Genomic DNA, 24,361 nt, shown 5'->3' with positions numbered 1-24,361 from the left:
TTGCATTTCTCTAATAATTATTGATGTTGAGTATCCTTTTATGTGCTTTTTGACCATCTCTCTGTCTTCTTTGGATAAATGTCTATTTAGGTCTTTGCCCATATCTCAATTGTGTTGTTTGCTTTTTTTGTTATAGAATTGTATGAAATCTTTGTATATTTTGGAGATTAAGCCTTTATTGGTTGCTTCAGTTACAAAGATTTTCTCCCAGTTATGCTTTCTACTTTAGGCTATATTTAAATTTTTCCTTCTACTTTTAACAGTATATTGATAGGAGATAAGGAAATATCTCCTCATTTAATAATAATATGTATTTTGAGTTTTCTTTTTCCAAATCACAATTGAAGAGGTAAGGAGACCTATGCACTTAGTCTGTTTGATTATGTGACTACAGTAGTTCAAGGACTCGTTTCAACATTTTGCAGACCACAAGAACAAGCATACTACATTTTTTCCTCTTTAAGCCCTCCAAATATTTTAAAGTATGTCAGTTTATGTATAAACATTCCCTGAAGCTCCCACTTTTGCAGGATACTAAATAAAAGAAGTCTAGGTTTTCCCAGTACTAATAGAGATTTACTTCCTAGCTCTTTCCTCTGGAGACAAATATAGGTCTCCTCAAGGATAAGATGATTTGCATATGAGATATGATTTAAAGGGCTAGAAACATCTTTTCTGCTCTTTCTAAAATGCTTCACTATGTTTTGTCATACTGCCTGATAATTTTTGCATTAGAGATTTATCCTTTTGAGATAATAAAATGCAAATATCTCTGAAAGGATTTCTTCTGCTTTAGTTATATATGGCTATTAGTGAACAAAATATGTTCATTACAGGATAATGGGAGGATTGCCAACTAACAAATCCCTGGAGTCTGTACTCCACTATACGTTGCTTAGCAATTTCTAAAATTTTCTAGGTCTAGTTTACAAGAGTAAAGAGATTAGAAATCAGTGGGATGTGGGTATGTTACATAAAGTTGTATAATTGATATTTAGTTTGTATTTCTATTCTCCGTTGATTTAAAAACAATAGAAATAGTTTCGTTAATGGCTCAGCGGGTTAAGAACCTGATTAGTGTTCATGAGGATGGAGGTTTGATCCGTAGCCTTGCTTGGTGGGTTAAGGATCTAGCACTGCTGCAAGCTGCAGTGTAGGTTGCAGCTGTGGCTCAGATCCCGCATTGTCTACAGAACAGGAGCTGCAGTTGCAGCTCTGATTTGCTCCCTAGCCTGGGAACTTTCGTATGCTGCAAGTGCAGCCCTAACAGAGAAAAAAAAAAAAAAAACCGTAAAAACAGAAATAGAAGGTTAATAGGTGGGTGTAGATGTCACTAATTTAGTTACATGGCTTTGTAAGGCTTTTCCTAGGAAGTGATTTTTAAGTGAGATTTGAATGCAGTACACCATACAGTTGTGTAAAAATCTGGGGCAGGGACTTTTCAGGCAGGAGAAGAGGAAGTATTTTGGTCCTCCAGTGGTAAGGAACTGGACGTGTCAGAGACTAGGTAATTTCCACTTTTATTATATTACGCATTCAATTATGCTACCAATTAGGGTCTAAGGCCTTCCACAAGTTGAACCTTGCTTAAAATATAATTATTTCCTCCCCTCTTCTCACCATGTTTCAGGCTAGTCTGTGCCTTTGTGACTTTGTTTAATAACTGTTTCTTTTGTTTAATAGCCTCTCATTAATTTGTTATTGCCTAATAAACTTTGATTTATCTCTTAAAATCTACCTTAAGCATTCTATCTTTGAGGAAGCCTTTCACTTTCTCCTGCCCACTGTCTATCCATAGAATTGCTCAATCTTTGTGCTACCATTGGCTGATGATCTTGAGACGCTGCTTCGTAATTACTAATTTACATGTATAGCTTTATCACTAGTAAGTTCCTTTAGGACAGAGACATTATTAATTCATCCCTAGGTGCCCATGGTCCAGCATAGTAGTAGTATTACATAGTATATAATACTAGTAGTATATTATAAATACTCGATAAATTATTGCTCAATGAGTGAATGAGTGGGATATCTCTTTGTTGTTGCAATTTAACTAATATGACATTTATCTTCAGAACACTTTCCATGAATATCTATTCTAGCTAATAGCCATAAACTAACTCTACACCACAGTCATATTCTATTGCCACTAGAACATTTATCATTATGTCATTTCAAAACAATAAAACGTTGAATACTATGCTTCGTATTTAATGCAAACTATGTTCATGGAAATATTCGATAACTTTTTATACAGTTTTCAATTTTTCTGTTTAGCATAATTGTAAATTTTTAGCCTTTTAAATATGTTACTGTTGAGAACCAGGTACTAGTTAATGAAAACCATGATTTAATGTGTGTTTTATGTGGTTTGTTTGTTTGTTTCTCTTTTTAAGTTAGAGTGGTAGAGTTAGTTTGAAACATTCATTACATTTTATGTATAAGAACTCAGTTTTCATGGAGTTACCATCATGGCTTAGCGGAAACGAATCTGACTAGCATCCGTGAAGACACAGGTTTGATCCATGGCCTTGTTCAGTGGGTTAAGGGTCTGGTGTTGGCTGAGCTGTGGTGTAGGTTGCAGACACAGCTCGGACCTGTTGTTGCTGTGGCTGTGGTATAAGCTAACGGCTTCAGCTCTTATTTGACCCCTAGCCTGGGAACCTCCATATGCCAAGGGTGTGGCCCTAAAAAGACAAAAAAAAAAAAAAAAAAGGAACTCAATTTTCTTGATTTGTAACCTCAATTCCTAAATACCTGGCAGAAGTAGAATAGATGAATGAGGAGCTGGGAGGGAGAAATTATGGAGATATATCCAGGGGTGGAAGAAGGATACAAAACTTTTGGCAAGCCAAATCAAAGATAGTTTCTGTCAGGGAACAATAATAGTATCGTACTTTACGAGATGAGAGAAATAGCAATAAAGTTACCATGTAGAATTGGAAATATATACTTGGAGCTTTTTTCCCCCAAAAGTTTCCAATATATCGGCCCTCTGTCTAAGGCGGTAAGTGTCTAAGTGATTAACATTTGCTCAAGGCTTTACTCATAGTAATTGAGAGATTTCCACCTATAGGTTCTCCTTGAAATTATTGGTAGTTCAGCCGCATGATACACATTTACTGAATGAACGAAGCTAATGAATAAAGGCCTAAGCCTTTAATATTAGTCCCTTTATTTGTTTGTTTTCAAAGTTTGTGTCAGTATGGACTGCTAGATTCTTATTTAATCTGATGGGTTAGAATACTAATATTCTTTATTTTGATGCTCAAAATTGTTCCAGATTTGGCCAGTAGGAGCTCCTTCAAGATGGTTTGCTTATCCTTTTGACCTGTCCTCCTGATGATCTGAACATGTCCTTGCCTCCTGACATAACAAAATGTTCCAAATTTATCTTGCTTTTTCTTTTCCCCAGCTTTGGAATCTGCTATTGCCGCCAGTGAACTCCATTTATTTTTTTAGTGGTGTTTAGAAACCCACTATTGGTGGGCCATTTCTTCTAAGTCCTTTCAGTGGCAATAACTAGGCAGTATGTATAGAGATATTTCAAATATATGAAATATATCAAATATAGAAGAGGCAACTCAAATTTTCAGCTTAGAGCAAAATATTAACATTTTTTTGAAGGGAAAATATTTGTTATCGACATACAGTTGGCCTAGAAAATAACATTGATTTCGAACAAAGTACACCCAAATAGGTTTCATTAATAAACATAATGTATCTTATAATCATAGCTATTAGAGTGAGACATTATCTAGAACTGTGATCTAGATGTTATACAGTAGACCCTTGCAGTGTTGTTTCGAATCTCTGTTAAAATAAGAAAATAAGTTCGGGGGACAAAATCTTGTCCTAATCCTTACCAACACTTTAGCCACATAGAGAAAAGACAGCATTCGTTACACTCAGAATGTTGAAATTAATGTATCTTTATGACAGTTCATAATATAGTGACAAAGTAGTGACATTATCTATGTGGGAACAATACTTATGCCCTCTTTTGGGATAACTTCAGTAACTATAGATGCAATTGTAGCCATTCCACTTGGCAATAGCTTGACTATTACTTGGCTACCAACATGAATAATTTGTTAAAAGAAGATGGTGAGGAGTTGTAAACATATAAATAAGCAGGATTTGTATCATGAAATTTTGGACTGTGCATCCACATTCTTACAGTTTTCTCACAGCATGACATTGAGGACTTTTCTGTAATGGTCTGTCTCTTCTATTAAATTGAAAGCTGGAGCTTCTCTACTTGGCTTACTAATTCCAAAGATTAAGTCATTAAGAGAGGAGCTTGTTTTTACTGGTTTACTTGCTTTTCTAGAAATACTTAGTCTGATTACAGTTTATTTTATGTAGTAAATAAAGATTCTCACTTTAATACCTGCTAAGTATTGCATTATGGTGATTTAATGACATGAAAATAATGTAAAAGTATATGTATACATACATATCTGTATATGTTCATATAATGCATGTTATTTTTAAGTTCAAAAATCATTTAAAATAAATACCTGAAGAAGCCACAGCTGTAATAAAAAAATCAACTTGACAGTGTTAGAAGGCAAAATTAACAATTTTTAAGGAGTTACTATGTGATATATGTCATATGAGTTGCATTTTATTTAACCATCAAACAATATAATTGCTAGAGCTGTTATTTTATAGAAGAAACAGATTACATACCTTATTAAACTTGGTCAACTTCTTGTAACTTGTAACTAATGCATTATAGAAATATGACTCAAACCTACATATGTTAACTTTAGACTTTTTGAGTGCATCACATAAAGTTTCACATAAAGAACATCACATAAATCATTCTGCCCCTGGCCAATAACAATTTTACTATATTGATTCTTTGGTTTTTGTCTGCAAAAGAAGGATGTTGGCCTATATTAACTATCCTCAATGTTTTTAACAATCAATAAATGTGTTCGCCACACACAATAGTTTTTTTTTTAAATGTTCTGTATTCATGACTGCAAAACAACTATGACTCAGTTATCTTCAAACTTCAGTGTTATTAAAACTTTATATAAAAGTATTTTTGTATATAAAGTGTTATATAAAACTTTTGGTGTTATTAATTAAAACACATCTGTATACATCTGAAAAATACGATTCATGACAACAGCATAGAGAGCTTAGTCTTGAAAAAATAACTTAAATCATAACTGAAAATGAACCAAAGATATATAGAAAAGGGGTGGACAACACATACGTGAGTGAAAACTGGCTTTAGAGTCATCTTAAATGGATTTCATCCAAAAGGGATGCCTAAGAGACCACAAGATCCCAATAGAAGGTCTGTGAAGAGATGGGCTGCTGAGACCCAAATTCAGTGAAGGACAGTTGAGAGATGCTTACTAATGAATGTGGAGAGAAATAAAATAGTCTGAAGAACCCTGAAAGAGAAAAAGACCAAACCAGATACCTTCCAAAACCAGTGAGCAATCAGTGATGGCAGCTCACAAAAGTACAAGCATGCAAGAGCTTTCCTGTGCCCTTACATCTCCTCCCTTCACCATCTTGAAACCTGGTGGGATCAGAAACAGTGCTAATTAGCAATTGAGGAGAGGAAGAAGACAAGTTGGGAAAAGAGAGGAGTACCTATCCAAGTCATATTGCACAGGGCTGCCTTCCATTGCATGGCTGGTTAGGTGAGTGCAGAAGCTTTGGTTATTCTCTCAAGTGTATCTTTAAAAATTCCATCTTCCTAAATGCTTTGGCTATAAGCAATTAAGGGTAAAGTTTTTGTTTGCAAGATTATAAATATTTTCATTTATAATTGGATAAAATGTTTTTTACTTTTATTTTTTGCTTTTTTTTGGGCTTCTCATGGCATATGGAAATTCCTAGGCTTGGGGTCAAATTGGAGCTATAGCTGCTGGCCTGCACCACAGCCACAGCAATGCCAGATCCAAGTCGCATCAGCGACCTGTGTCACAGCTTCAGGGCAATGCCAGATCCTTAACCCACTGAGCGAGGACAGGGACTGAACCTGTGTTCTCATAGATACTAGTTGGATTCATTAACACTGAGCCACGACGGGAACTCTTAAAATGTTATTTTATGTGAACCCCAAATGTCATGTGATATATTTTACACCCTATGTCATCCTTGCACATGAATATTCATAAAACAAATCGTCTCAAGTCAACAGGATCAAAATTAGATTTGAAAAAATATATTTAATAAGGTATGTAAGATGAGGTAGAGGTAATTCTAATTGAATTCACAGAGGATTTAAAATTAGATGTTGAAATTCCTATCATGGCTGAGCAGGTTAAGACTCCAAATAGTATCCATGAGGCTGTGGGTTCAGTCACTGGCCTCACTCGATGGGTTAAGGATCCAGCATTGCTGTGAGCTGTGGTGTAGGTCACAGATGTGGCTTGGATCCTCCACTGTTGTGACTGTGGGGTAGGCCAGCAGCTGCAGCTTTGATTCGACCCCTAGCCCAGGAACTTCCACATACTGCAGGTACGGCCCTAAAAGAAAAGCAAAAAAATTAGATATGAATCTATAATATGTATTAAATTAGATATGAATTAGTATTAGATTTGCATTTATAAAAATGTACTACTGTGTTCACTTTTGAATACCATTTACACAGAATATTAAGACAGATAACCTATCTTGACTCTCTTTTCCTCCCCCTACCACCTAAATGTCATTGAAAAATCTGTCCACCTTTATTATCAGCATTAAAGACTGGGTTTGAGGAATGCAAAGAACCTAAGTTTTACATTTCAGTGGGAGATAGAGTATAATTAAGAAATATTTTTGTAAGTGCAGAAAAATGTTCCTTTTAAGAGGAACAATTTTGATACCTTAAAAATATCAAATACTGAGTTTTAAATATTAACGCTAGCAAAGATATACAAAATACAAAAGAGTTTCTTGAATAAATATTCCAAATTTTGCTTAAGATCTCATTTTAGGACTTAGTATTCTGTAATCAGAATGTAGACATTGAAATTATTATTTGAAACAGAAATTGGTAATTAACTCAGAAGAATCCTTAGAATTTGAGTTTAGGTCCTATTATTTAGATTTTAGATATTGTCCAGGGGAGGTTAGTATTGTTTATAAACACCCCAATTAAGGTGGTTTTTTTAAATAATATTCTATTATGCAAAAGCTATTAATGACCCAATAGTAACCTTGTTCTCATTAGTATCATGCAAGGAATAAAGTCCATAAGACACTTATGTAATTATTTTAATATTTTATTATTAACAATGGCTATTCATGGAAAAAAACCCTTAAATATAGAAAAAGTGAAAAGTTATTGAAATTTACTATTACTCAGATTTAGATGCTTAAAAATACTGGTTGTGATGATACATATTATTCTGAATTCAGTGACTTTTAGACCATCTTAATTTTCTACCTAAGAACTAGTCTTCACTTCCTCCTTACTGCTAGGACCCCTTTTTGATCAAACTGGCAAAATTCTCAGATAAAATATCTTCTCAGACTCTGTTGCATCCTAGGATGGCAATGTAAAAAAAGTATAGGTGAGGAGATACAAGTATGTTTCTGCTAGAGACTTCTGGGAACATCTTTGTTTTTCTAATACACTCTTTTTGTCCTTGTCTCTCTTTCCAGCCTACAGCCTAAGTGAAGAGAGAGAAGCCATATTGCTTTCATGACTGGACAAGCATGAAAATAAAAGCTTCCCTGTGACAATGATGGAGCAAAATGATAGAAGGGCCCCAGACTCCCTTCAGACTTCTTTTTATGTGAGGAAATTTAAATACTATTACAAGATTAAGCTACAGAGATGGGCTTCTATTTCATGCAACTATACACATCACAATTCAGACAATGACCATTAAATTGGTCAAAGCATCCATTTTAAAGGATTCATCTGAGTCATACACAGATACATAACAATCAAATCTCAGAAAAAAATTTAAAGTTTTTTAAATTCATTGTGATTTTGAAATTGATCTTTCAGTATTTAAGTTATCAAACTATTAAATACATTTACTTTCAAATAATGTGAATAACGCCAGTGAATCCTGTTACTTTCTTAGTATGAGTATGAATTTGTGCGTGTCACCTGTGTCACAGATTGTCACCTGTGCTTTTCCCAAGTGGCTATAAATATTAAGTTCCTTGGATTTGATTAATTTGCTAGAGCAGCTCACAGAACTGAGGAAACTGGTTTACTTACTAGATTAGCAGTCTATCATAAAAAGATGAAACTCTGGAACAGCTAGATAGAAAAGATGCTTAAGGCAAGGGATGGGGAAATGGTACAAAGCTTCCAGGACCTCTCTGAGCATGCCATTCTATCTGCATCTCTATGCATTCACCAACCTGGAAGCTCTCTGAACCTTTTCTTTTTGGGTTTTTATGGAGGTTTCATTACAACAGTATGATTGATTTAAATTGTTGCCCACTGGGGATTGATTCAACCTTCTTTCCTCTTCCTTCCCTTCCAAAGGTTGAGGGTAGGGAAAGTAGGGGTGGGACTGAATATTCCAAGCCTCTATTCACCTTAGTTCCCTGGGCAACCAGCACCTAGCCTTAGTTGCTTTCCGAAAGTCACCTCATTAACATAAACCCAGCTATGGTAGAAAGGGGCTTGTTAAAAATAACAACATACCCTTTTCACCTTTATTTCAGGAACTGAGGACAGGAGACCAAATATTATAAGAAAAGACACCCCCCCCCCCCCCATAGCTCAAGAAATTCCAAAGATTTGGGGATCTGTGAGCCAGCAACCTGGAATGAAAGCAAAATATAAATTTCTTATTATAACTCAGAATAGCTCAAATTAATTTCCAGAGATCTTTAAGTTGGGGGGGAACTAATATAATCATTTCACTGATTAGTAACTTAAGCCCTCAAGTTACATGTCCTTGGTCAAAGTCATTACTGATACAGATGCTCTTTGCTCTGAGAATAAAAGTGGTCACTTTTAATTCACTGCAATCCCTATTAAACTACAATGGCTTTTTTCACAGAACTAGAACAACAACGACAAAATAATTTAATTTGTATGGAAACTCCAAAGCCTTGAAGAGCCAAAGCAGTTTTGAGAAAGAAAAGCAGAGCCAGAGGAATGAGGCTCCCCGACTTCAGACTTTACTACAAAGCTACAGTGCTCCAAACAGTATGATAATGGCACAAAAACAGAAATATAGATCAGTGGAACAGCATAGAAAGCCTAGAAATAAACCCATGGGTCTACGGCCAATCAATCTACAAAAAAGGAGGCAAGAATATACAATGGAAATAAAGGCAAACTCTTCCTTCAGTAAGTAGTGCTGTGGAAACTGGACAGCTCCATGTACAAAAATGAAATTAGGACTCTCTAATGCCATACACAGAAATTAACTCAAAATGGATTAAAGACCTGAATTTCAAATCAGATGCTATAAAACTCTTAGAGGAAAAACATAGGCAGAAACAGTCTTTGACACAGATTGCAGCAATTATCTTGTTTGATCTACCTCCTAGAGTAATGAAAATAAAAATAAAAATAAATAGACCTAATTAAGCTTAAAAGCTTTTGCACAGCAAAGGAAACCATAAACAAAATGAAAAGACAACCTATAGAATGGGAGAGAATCTTTGCAAATGAAGCAACTGACATGGGATTAATCTCCAAAAATGAACACCTCATGTAGCTCAATATAAAAAAAAAAATCAAAAGATGGGTAGAATATCTAAGTAGATGATTCTCCAAAGAAGACATAGAGAAGACATGAAGACAAGAAGAAATGGAAAGATGCTCAACATCACTAATCATTAGAGAAATGCAAATCAAAACTATGCGGTACCACCTTACACCAGTCAGAATGGCCTTCATCAAAAAAATCTATAAAGGGATGAGAATGTAAGCTTGCAAAACCACCATGGAGAACAGTATGGAAGTTCCTCAAAAAACTAAATATAGAGCTACCATATGACTCAGCAATCCCACTCCTGGGCATATATCCAGAGAAAATCATAATTCAAAAAGATACATGCAGCCCAGTGTTCACTGCAGCAGTCTTTACAAGAGCCAAGACCTGGAAGCAACCTAAATTCCATAGACAGAGGACTGGATAAAGAAGATGTGGTACACAGTACAACGGAATATTTTTCAGCCGTAAAAAAAGGAGACATGCCATTTGCAACAACATGGATGGACATAGAGATTATCATACTTAAGTAAGTCAGACAAAGACAAATATGCTATCACTTATATGTGAAATTAATGAAAATGATACAGAGCTTATAAAACAGAAACTCATAGATTTCAAATCAAACTTAACGGTTACCAAAGGGGAATAATGGTGCATGCATAAAATAGACAGGTAATAAGGACCTACTGTATAGTACAGGATAACTCAGTACTGTGTGATAACCTATATGGGAAAAGAATCTGAAAAGGAATGGATATATGTATATATGCTTTACTTTGCTGTACACCTGAAACTAACACAACTTTGTAAGTCAACTATACTCCAATAAATATGTATATATATTTTAAAAAATGGTCACTTTTAAATATCACATAAACAATCCCTGAAATAATCTCTCTCCACCTCCCATTGACAGAAGATAAGAAGTTTCTGAGTCAAAACTATGAAAGAAAAGTTTGCTGTGCAAAATCTCTGATAAGTTTCCAGGATTTGGAGAAAGAGTATGCCTTCTTTGAAAACTAGTCTCAATTTTAATAAATATTTCTGCCACGATAATGAATCCTACTGGAAACTGATATCCTGACCATGGGTTTCTCGGTGATTATGTCACTGAGATTTCGTTTCCTGATCTGGATATTATCAGAGCTATCCTATAAGGCTGGGCAAGTGCAAAAACAGCAAATGGCTTTCAGCCTGAGCACATCTAGATCATACTAGAAAATTACACAGAAGGTTCAGACTTCCATGTCACTTACCTCTGCTATCCTCAAAAACAAGTACTAATAGTTGTTTTATATGTTTTGTTAAATTTATAAGATATCAGCATTATAACCTTATTTCTTTTTGTAGTCAACATTGTATATTTTAAACAATAGAACTGATTGGTTTGTTTAATTGTACTGCTATACATTGTTCTATTACAACACATTGTGATTTATTCTCTATTTCATTAGCATCCAAGAGCTCAGTTACTATAGTCAACATCCTTAATAAATACCTCTTTATCTTTCTCATTAATGAGATTAGGATAACTCTATATTGAATCATTTAAGTTTTTACTTCTGTTATTTTTTTTCTCCCTTGGTTATTTTTTACTGGGTTCAGTGGAAGTCATTGGGTATTTTATGTATTCTTATTATTCAAAGTATTGAATCCCAGGTTGTCACTTTAATCTTAGTCTTGTGACTGAAATGGAATCTGTGATGGACCACTCAGATCCTTGTTCAGAGCCAGAGGGCTTATTGCCTAATTCATGGAAAGTGATACTTGCAGGCAGCCCAATAATCATCCCTCATTAGAAACTTCCTTGAGTGGAGTCATTTGTATCTCACCCAAATTCGTACACCCTTCCCAGGGCAGCTTGCTTCCAGTCACTGGTCAATGCAGGAGTCTCAGCCTCTCTCCTGCTTCAGAGAAGCCTTCACTGATAATGCATCACTGCACTACTTGTCTCTCTAACCCAGTTCTGTTTTCTTCCCTTCCCTTCCTATCACAGATATTGGCCTCAAGAACACTTTGTAATAAACCTGCTCACTAATCTCTTTTGTGGTCTGGTTCCTAGGGACACAACCTGTGTGAGTGACAATCACTAATAGATATTCTTACTTATGTTGCCCAATTTTCATATTAGTCAAAAATCAAATTGTATGCTTTTCTCTTGTGATTTGAGCTTTTACATCTTGTTTTAGTAAACATAATTTATGGTTAGTTTAGTTGTTTTATTTTCATACTCAGACCTTATATCCATTTGGGATTTTTTTGTTTTTGTTTAATAATTGTATGTACTAGAGATCCAATTTTATTTTTAAGTAGTAAATCAAGTTTCTGGTTGCTTTCAAAAGTGTCTATCATTTCTCCAAAGTTATGTACCATGTCCTCTATCATATACAAGTAATCTGTTTAAATCCTTATTTTTCTATTCCTTCAGTCAATTAGTCTGTCCTGCACCTGTACCACACAGATGGTTTTCATCTGATGTTGCATTCTGTCTTAATACCTAGTAGTAGGAGTTTCCCTTCTTTATACTTTTTTGAAAATTGCTTTAGAAAGTCATGGAAATTTATCTTCCTTTATAAATTTTGAAGCTGTGGTGCAGTGGGTTAATGATCTGGCTTGTCTCTGTGGCATTGCCGGTTTGATTCCCCAGCCTGGCACAGTGGGTTAAGTAAAGATTTGGCATTGCCACAGCTGTGGCAGATGTGACTCGGATTCAGTCCCAGTCCTGGGAACTTCTATATGCTACGTATGTGACTGAAAAAGGAAATGAAAAGAAAAAGAATATTTGGAGAAAAAAAAGGTGATCATTTGTAGTTCATGAAAGATATAAGACTTCAGTTTAAAAGGGCATATAATGAACACAGTAGGAAAGATAAGTGGGAAGAAACTTCCTCTTTTAGATAAAGTTGTTTTTAAGGTTACTAAAAACAAAGGAAAATTTATGATTTTCAGAAAGAAAGTAAAACTTGAATAAAATCAGAACTAAAATCAATACTTTTTAGCCCTTATAATAGCAACACTAAATGTAAAAGAGTTTTCAAGGAAAAGGATTTGAATCTGACTCAGCTAAGTATTCAGCTAAGCTATTATTTCCATGTTAGAGCAAAGATAATAAGATATTAGTTATCAGAGAGCCTAGCAACATGAAGAATCTCTTTAAAAGTTCTTAAGAGATTTAACTTTTGAAAAGAAGGAATTTTTTAAAATTATTTATATATATTACTACTGTACAGCATGGTGACCCACTTACATATAAATGTATACATTCTTTTTTCTCACATTAAGTGTTCCATCATAAGTGACTAGACAGAGTTCCCAGGGCTATACAGCAAGATCCCATTGCTCATCCATCCTGAAGGCTACATTCTGCGTCTATTTACCCCAAAATCCCAGTCCTTCCCACTCCCTCCCCTTCCCCCTTGGCAACCACAAGTCTATTCTCCAAGTCCATTATTTTCTTTGCTGTGGAAAGGTTCATTTGTGCCCTATATTAGATTCCAGATATAAGTGATATCATATGGTATTTGTCTCTTTCTGACTTACTTCACTCAGGATGGAATTGATTCTGAAAGCAATAAATTGTTATGGGAGGGAAAATACGCAAGTATGTAAGAATTTAATCATTTGTATAATCACAAAATCAGAAACTAAAATGTCATAGAATACTAATGTAAGTTATTTCAGGAAGAGAGGAAGGTGGGAGAGAGAGAGAGTAGTGTGCATAATAATAAAAACAAAGCAATAAAGAAAAATAATGGGATAAAGAGAATAGGAAGAAGAAATTAAAATGTCATAATATAAGTATCTTTATAGACTGCCCAAGATAATTCCTAAATAAATTTTAAGGTTAATGTGAAAACTCAGTCAATTTAAAAGCTAAATGAATAACGTAATGAAGACCCATATGACCACCGTCCCAGAAATAAAGTGTTATCATTTTATCAAGTTTGTTCCATGTTGCTTTTTTAAACAAAAAAGATACATTTACAAGAAATTTCATTATAGCCTTGTATGTTAGCACAAACAACTGGAAACAATCTCTTTTTTCATTAAAATTTTAAAGTTGAAAAAAAAAATCTCACTTAATCTATATGCTCCGCAAAAACTTTCTATTAACTCAATCCAGATTTATTTCCCCCAAACTCTTCTAGAGTAAAACATGCTAATTCTTTCTCACAATCACCATGTATTCAGGCACACATATACATTTCTAAGATTCAGAGTTCATAAGAATAATTACCTTGAATCAGAGGAAATTGATTTATTAAGAAAGACTAGTTGAAGTCTGTCTTGAATGGATACTAATGAATGTAGGTATGTCTTACTTGAAAAAAAGTTACTCGATACTTATTTATAATTTTTAAATATCAAAATTATGAAATATTAAAAGTCCATGCTCCCATCCTGGTGAAGACTTTTCAGATCTTCTCTAATAAATTTCAAATATATAAAATATAGTTTTAAAAAATAATTCATATCACTGGAGTCATTCAAGAATGTACCTGGCCATTCAAGAAACCATAAATAAGAGAAAATGGGCAAAATCTAGATCAGTGGTATCTCCTGGAATATAATTCTAAACTTATAATTATTAACCTTAAATGTGGGCCACACATGTAATTTGAAATTTTCCAGTAGGCATATTTAAAAGTAAAAATAAACAAGACCATGTCAGTTTGTACTACCTTCATGTCAAGTGCTCAGTAGCCTCACAGGGCTAGTGGCAACCATATTGGATACCACAAATCTGTAGAATGCCTTGATTAGTATGATGCATTGATTGACAAATGGATATAGTAGGCTAATCTGGTGAAGGCAAGTACAAACATTTAAGAATTTCTAGTATGTGCTAAAAACTTCATGAAGTACATTATATGTATTCTCTCATTTAATGCACAGTAAGCCTATGGAGTAAATAAATGCTAATATTACTTTTATTATTTCCATTATATGACTGGGAAACTTGAGATTAAATACATATTCCAACAGACCATAGCTACAACTCGGCAGAGCATCAAGCCAGATTTGACTCTTTCCAAGTCTCTATTTTGAATTACTTTATGCCATACTAGCTGCATTTTGGATGGTGGCTGGAACTAGAGTGATGGCAATGGAGGGGGAAATAAATGGAGTAGTTTGAGAAATATTCAAATGATAAAAACAGCAAGTCTTGGTGATGGGTTATATATGCGGGTTGAGGGACAGGTAAATATCAGACAGTGTGCATTTTGGGATTGTGCAAATGGTCCGATGTGTGACTACTGTTGAGATAATATTAGAGGGGAGTTAGGTTTTGAGACACAATTCTAAATACTCAGTACATCAGATGCTAAACATTGCTCCCATCTTTGTAGTTACATTAAGCCTCTGCTAGAAAATGTGAATTTAAAATGGCCCTTTATTTCTCCTGGTTTTTAGACTGAATAGCAGATAAAAGGAGAAAAATCATGTATTAGAATAAATAAAAGAAAGACTCCATGATCCATCTCTTTTACAAATAGGAAGGAAAATGATATAACTGAGAAAATTATGTTTGGATTCAATAAACTTTTTCTAAATAAATAACATGAAATTTATAGAAACTGGAAGAATTTTAGTTGTTACTATTTTAAAATTTAGGGGATAAAAGCAGATGAATGCCTCAATAAATGGATTAAAAATAAATGGATTAAAAATAATACCACTTAAGTAATCATGTACTCTTTTGCATCATCACAGCAGATTTTCAGTGTGAAACTTCCAGATTTGAATGAAATCTATGTTGCACATCCTGTAACGTAAGCTCAATAAGAGCTTTTGTAGTATTTCTGATCAATTTGAGTGACAACTCCTATAAAGCATTACAGATTAGAGGTAGGCACACCAGGTTTTCCCATTATTGTCAGAAATAATTATTTATGCTTCTTCCTAGTTTCTTCATTCTGCCTACTTCATCTTAATTGATGGTTTTTCTGATTCTTTGCCCCCATAAATTTGAATTCCTCAATAATGAGACTGAATTATAATTTTCATATTTGGCTTGTTAGGTAGGGGAAACCATCTCTGCGTCTGAGAACAGGGAAGGAAGAAAATTGAGGGAAGAGGGCTGAAGGGATTTGTGAAGTGTGAACAGTTTTGGAATACTGCTCTGAGGAACAGCATTAACAAAATATGGTTAAAATGATTGTCAAGCTGTGCTCAGGGCTGAAATGAATAATCAGAACCTCGTAGATACCAAGGGGTGACTGTATATGTATAAGAAGAAATAGAAAAAATAAATCATCAAATGAACATGAGCCTCAAAATTTAAACATTAAAAAAGAAGGGTCCCATATAGTGAGGGACAGGAGGTGATAGGGCCTCAGGATCATCATAGGATGTAGCGAGACCAGTAAAGAGGTACTTTGTAATAGTCTAATTATGAGGTGAAAATTTCTAAACCCAGGTGGTAGTGGTGACAACAGAAAAGTTATGCTAACAAAAAATAGTTTTATTAGACTAGGAATCAGAGAAAAAATCGACTTATTTAATGTAGGTGTTAGGGAATAAGGAAGAAGTCAAAGGTGATACAGTTAGAACCTAATATGTAATGATGATGTTAACATTTATAGGAGGAGAACCTGGAATGGATGTACATAAAAAGGTATTGGAATAATGTAAAGGAATTTAGATACTTCTTTGTTGACAGGATAATGGATATAACATGGATATCTTGAGATTTCTTATATTTGCCTCCATAGTAGTGGGAGAAATCACAGGCATTTGTAGTCTCCAGATCTGCTGAGCTTGCCAGGTTGCATGTATTCCTTTTAACTCATCACCTTAATTCTTCTTCATCTCCCTCTCTGACCTTTCAAATACCATTGAACTTCTCAAAGATAACAAAACAAAACTCTTATTATCTTTGTATCTTTTATCTCATAAATATGTGAAACGTCCTAGTGTCTCACTAAGACACATTCTTCTAAACTGAGAAGCCAATTTATATGGATCCAGTACAGTCATTTTTATCCAGAACCCAACAACAAAATATTCTTGAGTATACAGAATGTCTTTCACGGAATTCATCGCTTCCTGCCCTGTTTTATACATTTTTTCTAAATTTCCTGTCACTCTCTATATAGAAACCAATCTATATCTTTTTACTTCCTACTCTTCCAATCACTACGTCCTACACCTGTAGTAACATTTAGCTGGCATTTGTAATGCCAGGATTAAACTAGATAAGAGAAGTCAGAATACATTTTAAGACTCATTTGCATAATTATCTTAGTCACTTGGGAAGATAGTGAACAGAAAAGGGAGAAGATAGGTGCACAGAGCATAAGAAGAAAGTCAAGGATGGAACCTTAAAGAACATTTACATTCGGTGGTACTGAAGAAGAGGAAGACAACATGAAGAGAAGAGAAAGGAGAAATAATGGGATGAAAGAATTACCAGGATATTCTAATGCCATAGGTAAGATAGATGTTTCAAAATGTGGTGATGGAAAATGTGGTGAGAAAGTTTTCTCTTTCTGAGCATTCAAGAGAGATAGGCACTAAGAAAAATCTTTGGCAACTTTGGATAAAGCGGTTTTAGTGGAGTGTTGTGGGAGAAAACCACACTAGAAGGTGTTAAGGGATGAGTGGTTGGTAAGCAATTAGAGGCATCTGCTTGATGTTTTGTAAAAACTTGTAGATCAGCTGTAGAAACCTCACAGACCACATTAATAGGATCTTTTATCACACAGAATAATTTGAAACTCTTCATACAACATTAGTCAGGAAACTGAGTTTTGTTTTACTACTATCAATCTATTCACAAGTTAAGGCAAGCTATTTTAATGACTTCCACTTTCTTATCTAAATTTATCCTCAATACCTAATCAAAGTGAAATTGCGATGATGTTTATGTACTAGTGAAGAAAAGACATTCCATTACTGCTTAATGGCCATTTAAAGTGTTTTCATTAAATTTAGAAGAAAATATAATTTTTATAAATTCCTAAGACTTTTATGTAAGTATTAACTAATCAAAAAATCCTTAATCAGATGGTTAGAAGAGACTTTTTATTTTAGAAAACGTGCTCATTTTCAGGTTACTATGAAAAATACTTTCAAGAAACTCAGATAAGACTTATTCTTTATTTACAAAGTTCTCATAATCACCTAGGAATATAAATTGAACTGTTAAATATGTATTATAGGAAGAATGAATTTCTTTCCATTCTCCAGTGATATTAATATCCCCATATAGCTTCTATTCTATATCCAGTAGATGGTGTGGGAATGTTTTACCTAAGAATTCTATCAATCCTATAGTAAATGATAAAGCAATTCTTAAGCTTGTGTTAGTACTCATTATTGCCCGAAAATGGCCATTAAATGTTGACAGTACTGTTGCTTGAAAGGGTTGTTGTAATGAGCCCCATATTTCCTATTCACACACACAAAAAAATCTGGGCAGGGGTTAGAAACAGAGGTATGTTCTAATTGAGCACTGACATCATTCACATTATAATGCACAGCAGTTTCTTCACTGTGAAAGGAGTATTAAAAGTAAATTATTTTGCAAAACTGTGTCTCTTTTTTAATATGCGTCTGGGGTGTATAATTACTGAAAGTAAATAATTACTGAAAGTTTGTCTTCAGATACTATTTGTGTATGGATGTATGAGTGTGTGAGTCAAATGTAGGGTGTGTGTGTGTATGTGTTTGTGTATGTGTGTGTTTGGTACAATATTGACGACCAGAAAGAACGAGAAGGCATGTACCACTGAGACACATTAGCTTAACAATGCCCACCCTAGAATGTTCTTCTGAAGCCCACTTGCTCCCAAACATGGTATTATTATACACTTAATAACTTAAATTCTGAGAACTCCATTGCTACAATTATCATGTGGTAAAGTTTGCATTGTTGAGACCGTTGGAAGGGGAAGAAGATATATTTAGCTTAAGAATCTCTGGAACTTACTACTTTCTACGGTTCCTCTGGACAATGAGTCAGGAGTAAATTTATTTTTTATTTTTTTAATTTTTTTTCTCTTTTTGCCTTTATCTAGAGCTGCACCCGAGGCATATGGAGGTTTATAGGCTAGGGGTCCAATCAGAGCTACAGCTGCCAGCCTACAGCAGAGCCACATCAACACCAGATCCAAGCCACAACTGCAACCTACACCATAGCTCACTGCAATGCCAAATCCTTAACCCACTGAGCGAAGCCAGGGATCAAACCCACAACTTCAAGGTTCCTAGTCGGATTTTTTAACCACTGAGCCATGACGGGAACTCCCAGGAGTAATTTTAAAAAGCCTTCACCATTCTTATACTACCCTTGCCCCCACAAAATAACCAAAAACTTAGAAATAGTTTTTTGACTTCTTGGTAGCTTATCAAAAGGAGTTACAATGTAGGAATATTTTGTTTAAAATCATAAACTAAATATGACATTATCCATAGTTTCCCAAAAGTCTTATGGTTTCACAGGAGATCTCCTCACAGGCCATATCTGGTTTAGGAAACATTATTTTCCTGTCTCAAAGAAGCTATTTTCTCTCTCCTCAGTTAAAAAGAATGGACAGAGATGCATCAATAAACAATAGTACCCATAGGTAAAGAAGGAAATAACTTTGCATGCTAAGGAAGTTAAGTGAATGTTTAGAAGATTTGGAAACCAAAGACCCTCTCAAATCCTAGCTAAGGATGACTATTACAGATTGAATATTGGTGCCCTTACCCCTTGTTCATATGTTGAAGCTTAACCCCTAATGTGACTGTACTAGGGCCTTTATGGAGGTAGTTAAGGGTAAATGAAGCCATAAGAGTAGGACCCTGATAGGATTAATGTCCTTAGATGAAGAGACAGGAAGAGAGGTCATTTGTACATACCTTCTTTCTCAGCTGTGTGAAAGCAGTGAGAAGGTGGCCCTCTAACAAGCCAAAAGAGAAATTTTACTAGAAACCAAATCAGCTGGCACCTTAAACTGGGACTTCTAGTTTCCAGAACTTGAGAAAATATATTTCTATTTTCTAAGCCACCCAGGCTATGGTATTTTGGTAGTCCACGCTAAGATTAGGATCCTCAACTCAAAAAAGCAGGAACCATTCTGGAGGGCCCTGTAAAAGGTAGGATTAGTCTCTTAATGAGGCATCCACCTTGTTCAATCTCTCCAGATGGTTCCCTATGTAACATGTGCTTTTCATGGTAGCATGCTTTCCTAGATTTGGAAAATAAACATCAACTCCCCTTGTCAAAGGACTTTCCTATTACTTTACTTTCATATTTAGCGCAGAAACCACAATTTCTGTTTCTTTGTTATCTTCTCCCATATCTATAATGGTATGTAAAAATCAAACCATAACTTAAGTTGTGAAACTAGTGAATTATAGAGATTGTGAAACTAGCAAATTGCAGAGATGCTCATTTTAACTTTTGTGTACATTGAAAAATTCTTATCCACTAAATAAATGTTGACCTGGTAAATCAGGATAAAAAGTTGTTTGAAGCCACGTTTCCTTTTTTATTTTTGGAAGGAAAATTCATAAAAGGATGTTATCATTTTCAATTGTAGGAATAATAATATTGATTTAATAATTTGAATAACAAAACTTAAAAATAAAGAGAGAAATTTAGTAGTTTAAAATGCATGAATTATATTTAAGCCTTTATAGAGTAATTCCCCCCACACATACATTAAATGAAGCATACATAGCATTTAGAGGTAGTCATTTTTAACTGCTAATATTCTGTTTTGTCATATAGAATTCCAGAAAGAATACCCTAACAACATTACTTCGCTAATTTTAGTTTCAGCTTCATATAACTTTTGTGTCAAATTCATTACCTTCCTGTTGGTTTAGTACAGATGACAATATTTACAACTAATTAGCACCAAGAATTTTAGAGTGTCCGAATCTTGTATCAAACCTTTGCGGGAGAGAGTGAGAGTTGGGGTAAAAGATGAGAGATGCCATGCTTCATTACGATAGACCACAATGTCACCTCAGGGATTATTGCTAAGTAGAGGGATTGCAATCATGTTCATTCATATTTTTTTAATTTAAGGATAAGAAGAATGATTATGAAGAAAAACCTTTATTTATAAAAATTTTACTCAGCTTACTTAGGAAAATCATCCCCTTTAAATATTAGTTCCTTATATTAATATTTATTTTTCAGCTCATTTGAAAAGTTTAATCAAATTTATCTTTTTTATCTTTTCCCATTTAATGGAATCAAAATAGAAAAAAAAGTTAATATCAAAGTAACTTTCTAGAGTTACTGTTGTGGCTCAGTTGGTCAAGAAGCCAACATAGTCTCTATGAGGATGCAGGTTTTATCTCTGGCCTTGCTCGGCATATAGAGGATCCAGCATTGCCACAAGCCGTGGTGTAGGTTGAAGATGCAGCTTGCTTGGATCCGGTGTTACTGTGGGTGTGGTGTAGGCCAACAGCTGGAGCTCTGAGTAGACCCCTAGCCCGTTAACCCCTAGTCCAGGAACTTTCATATGTTCCAGGTGTTGCCCTAAAAGAAAAAAAAAAATCTTTCTGGGCTTTTTTTTTTTTTTTTTTTTTTGCTTAAGATCATTTTTCCTATCACTAAATATTGTTTTAAAATCATTTTAGTAACTTTCATACACATACATGAATATTTGCCCATTTACATACTTTCTTTTCCACCTTTTGTACTATATACGAATGCTACAAATAAAATAGATTCTTGATAGGGAGACATAAAAATTGTTTAGTGATTTCGTCTCTAGAGAGACATCGTCAAGATTTTCATTTTACCCCAATTCTGTCACTTCTTGGATAAGTGGTTGTAGGCACATATCTCAGTTTTCACATCTGTAAAACGGGAATAACAATTGTATATATCTCAGAGGTTGTTTTGAGGTGGAATTAGTGATTGAAAAGCACTTAGAATAGAAATACTTTATGAATATTTGCTCTTATCATTTCCTTAAATAGAGAAGAGGAATTGCCCTTTGATCCATGTATTCTTAACAGCTACATTAATGAGTAAGTGACTTAGGGAGTCACCTTTTCTACATTTTGGAAGAGCTTATTTAGAATAACATTTATGTTTCCATAAAAATTTGAATGAACATTTCAGGAAAACTCTTCTAAAAATTACAGTCTTTGGAGGAGGAAATTCTTTTTCCTCCCAATTTTATTCATTTTTTTAAAAATCTAGCTTTATTATTCTTTCTTAGATCAAGTTTAGCCATTTAATTTTTTTTAGAAAAAAATACATGGTGCATTTCATCAGTGTATTAATGCTGGGACTACCATAACAGAATACTACAAAGTAAATGATTTAAACAACAGAAATTTCTTGTCTCACAGTTCTGGAGGTTAAAGTACTTTAATCAAGTTTTCATCAGAGCTGGTTCCTTCTGAGAGCCATGAGGGAGAGATCTCTTCTTGACTTAAAAATGGTCATCTTCATATGCCTTTTCACACTGTCATCCCTCATGCCTCTCACTTTCTTCACATGGCATTCTGTTTATAAGGATAATCTGTATGTCCTCAACTAATTACATCTGCAAAGACCCCATTTCCAAATAAGTTCCTATTCTGAGATACTGGGGTTTCCTAATAAAGATTTTGGGAAACACAGTTAACCCACAATGATTAGTATTGTCAAGTGTTTTCTTACTGTGTTTTAAATGGTATTTTATTCTTAAAAAGTCTTCCTTATTTTTATTTGTTTTTATCCTCTAATTTTTAAAACATATTTGTGACCATTTTCTTATAGGATATTTCAAATCTATGTATAAGTAGGGACAATAGTATAGAAAATTCCTATGTACCTATCACTCAATTTCAATAATTATCAGCTCATGGCCAATCTTGTTATAGCTATATCCTGCTGTCTCCCAGTCATGTACATTTTTGGAAGTTAATCCCAGATGTAGTATCATTTAATCTGATAACGGTTTTTCATATCTCTAAAAAAAATAAGAACCTTAAAAACATAGCCACAAAACTGACATTATACAAACATTTGTTGAAAAAATTGGTTATTTGACCTGTGGAATTTACTAGATTGGTATTTGGTGATTATATCCATCATGTCACTTAACATGCTCCTTTGTTGCCTGCTAAATCCTGAAACCAATAATTATATCTAGATACTGGTTTGAAATTTAAAGATTTAATCATGTTTAAGTTCAAATTGCGGGAGGGACTTTGTGTGTGCTGTTGTGATATTACCATTCATTGACATATTGGAAGATAATTCTAGTTCTCAGTATCATATTGATTTAACGTACATTTCATTTCAGCCACTGATACAGTGGACAGTTCTATGGGAAATCAAACTTACTAGCTCTGATAGCATTCTAATATACTGCATGCCTTTGCACCTGCTGTCAGAACCTTTCCTGAAACCACAGGGAAAGTGAACAAGAGGTACACAGAAATTAAACTATTGAGAATGGAAGTTGCCCAAATTCTCCTGTCTCAGTGGGAGCTTAAGTTGGCTTCTGAGTCCTTTTTAAACCAATTTAAAAAATCAAATTTATCAAGACATTATGTGTATGTGAAAATATGCTCACATTTTACCTATCCAGTTTGATGAGCTTAGACAGTTGTAAAAACCTATATAACTGCTATCCTAGGCAAGATACTGCACATTTTTATCATCCCAGGGAGCTCCCTTTTGCTCCTTAGGAATCAGTCTGTTCCCTGTTCTGCAAAAAGTACCCACTATTAATATGCTTTATAAGACTATATGTATATACCGTTTCTAACCATTTCTATAAATATACACATATAGTCTTATAAAGCACACACATAGTTTCAATAATTATCAGCTCATGACCAATCTTGTTATAGCTATATACGTTTTTTTTTTCAGTTCTAGAAATTCATACAAACGGAATTTTACAAGAAGTACTCTTTTGAGTCTGTCTTCTTTCACTCAGTATAAAGTTTTGAGATCCAACCATATTATATGCAGGTAGCTCAGTCCTCTTTTTAATTACTGAGTACTATTATATTGTAGGACTATATAAAAAATAGCTGCATATGCCTTTAGTGTCCCATCATCAGGGACTCCTTACCAGGTCCTAGTAACACATCAAATGGTGATTTTCAAGGTGTCTATAATTCTCTGCTACATCTATCATGGTCTTGCTCTAGGACGCTCATGATCTGAGTTATTATCCTCCAGTTGGGACTAGTCATAAATTTTACATCATGTCTTTTCCCATCAATGATACCTCTAATAACACAGGATCTGCATGGACGCCTGTACCATAGCCTGAAATTTTAAAAAAATAATCATTTATTTTGATATAATTGTAGATTCACACACAGGAACAAATAATACAGAGAGATCTTGTGTACATTTCATATTGTTTCTCCTAATTATAACTTATTGCAAAGTTATAGTAAAATATAATAATCAGGATATTGATATTGATTCAGTCAAAATACAGAACATTTCCATCACCACAGGGATCTCTCCTGTTGTTCTCTTATAGTCACACCCATCCACTTCCCTCACTCCCATCTCCTCCCTAAGCCCTGGAAACCACTAACCTAGTCTCCATTCCAATAATTTTGTCATTTTAATAATATATGAATGGAAATATAAAGTCTGAAGCCATTTGAAATTGGCTTTTTTCACTCTCCGTAATTCCCTGGAATTCACCCAGGTTGTTGTATCAGTTGTTTTTCTTTTGTTATTGCTGTGTAGTATTCCTTGGTACAGATATACCACAGTTTAACTG

The 24,361-nt window shown here is 34.3% G+C and overlaps 1 long non-coding RNA gene across 5 annotated transcripts in view; it reads left to right on the top strand.

Moving 5' to 3' along the window:
* Positions 1 to 18,194, top strand: part of LOC100737186 — a 31,491-nt gene extending 13,297 nt beyond the window's left edge. For 3 of the 5 annotated variants that reach the window (XR_002347070.1, XR_002347071.1, XR_002347072.1), the window contains exons 2-3: positions 7,627 to 7,760; positions 8,994 to 9,516. This is a non-coding gene — a long non-coding RNA (uncharacterized LOC100737186). Of the gene's footprint in view, positions 1 to 2,659; positions 5,673 to 7,626; positions 7,761 to 8,993 lie in introns of those variants that run through there. The other 2 variants (XR_002347073.1, XR_002347069.1) reach the window with 2 other exon arrangements.

Source organism: Sus scrofa, chromosome 9 (genome assembly GCF_000003025.6).
Source record: "Sus scrofa isolate TJ Tabasco breed Duroc chromosome 9, Sscrofa11.1, whole genome shotgun sequence".
In the NCBI taxonomy this organism is placed as follows: Eukaryota; Metazoa; Chordata; class Mammalia; order Artiodactyla; family Suidae; genus Sus; species Sus scrofa.
Note: the sequence above shows the minus strand (reverse complement) of the source record. Positions and strands in the feature narration are given on the sequence as shown.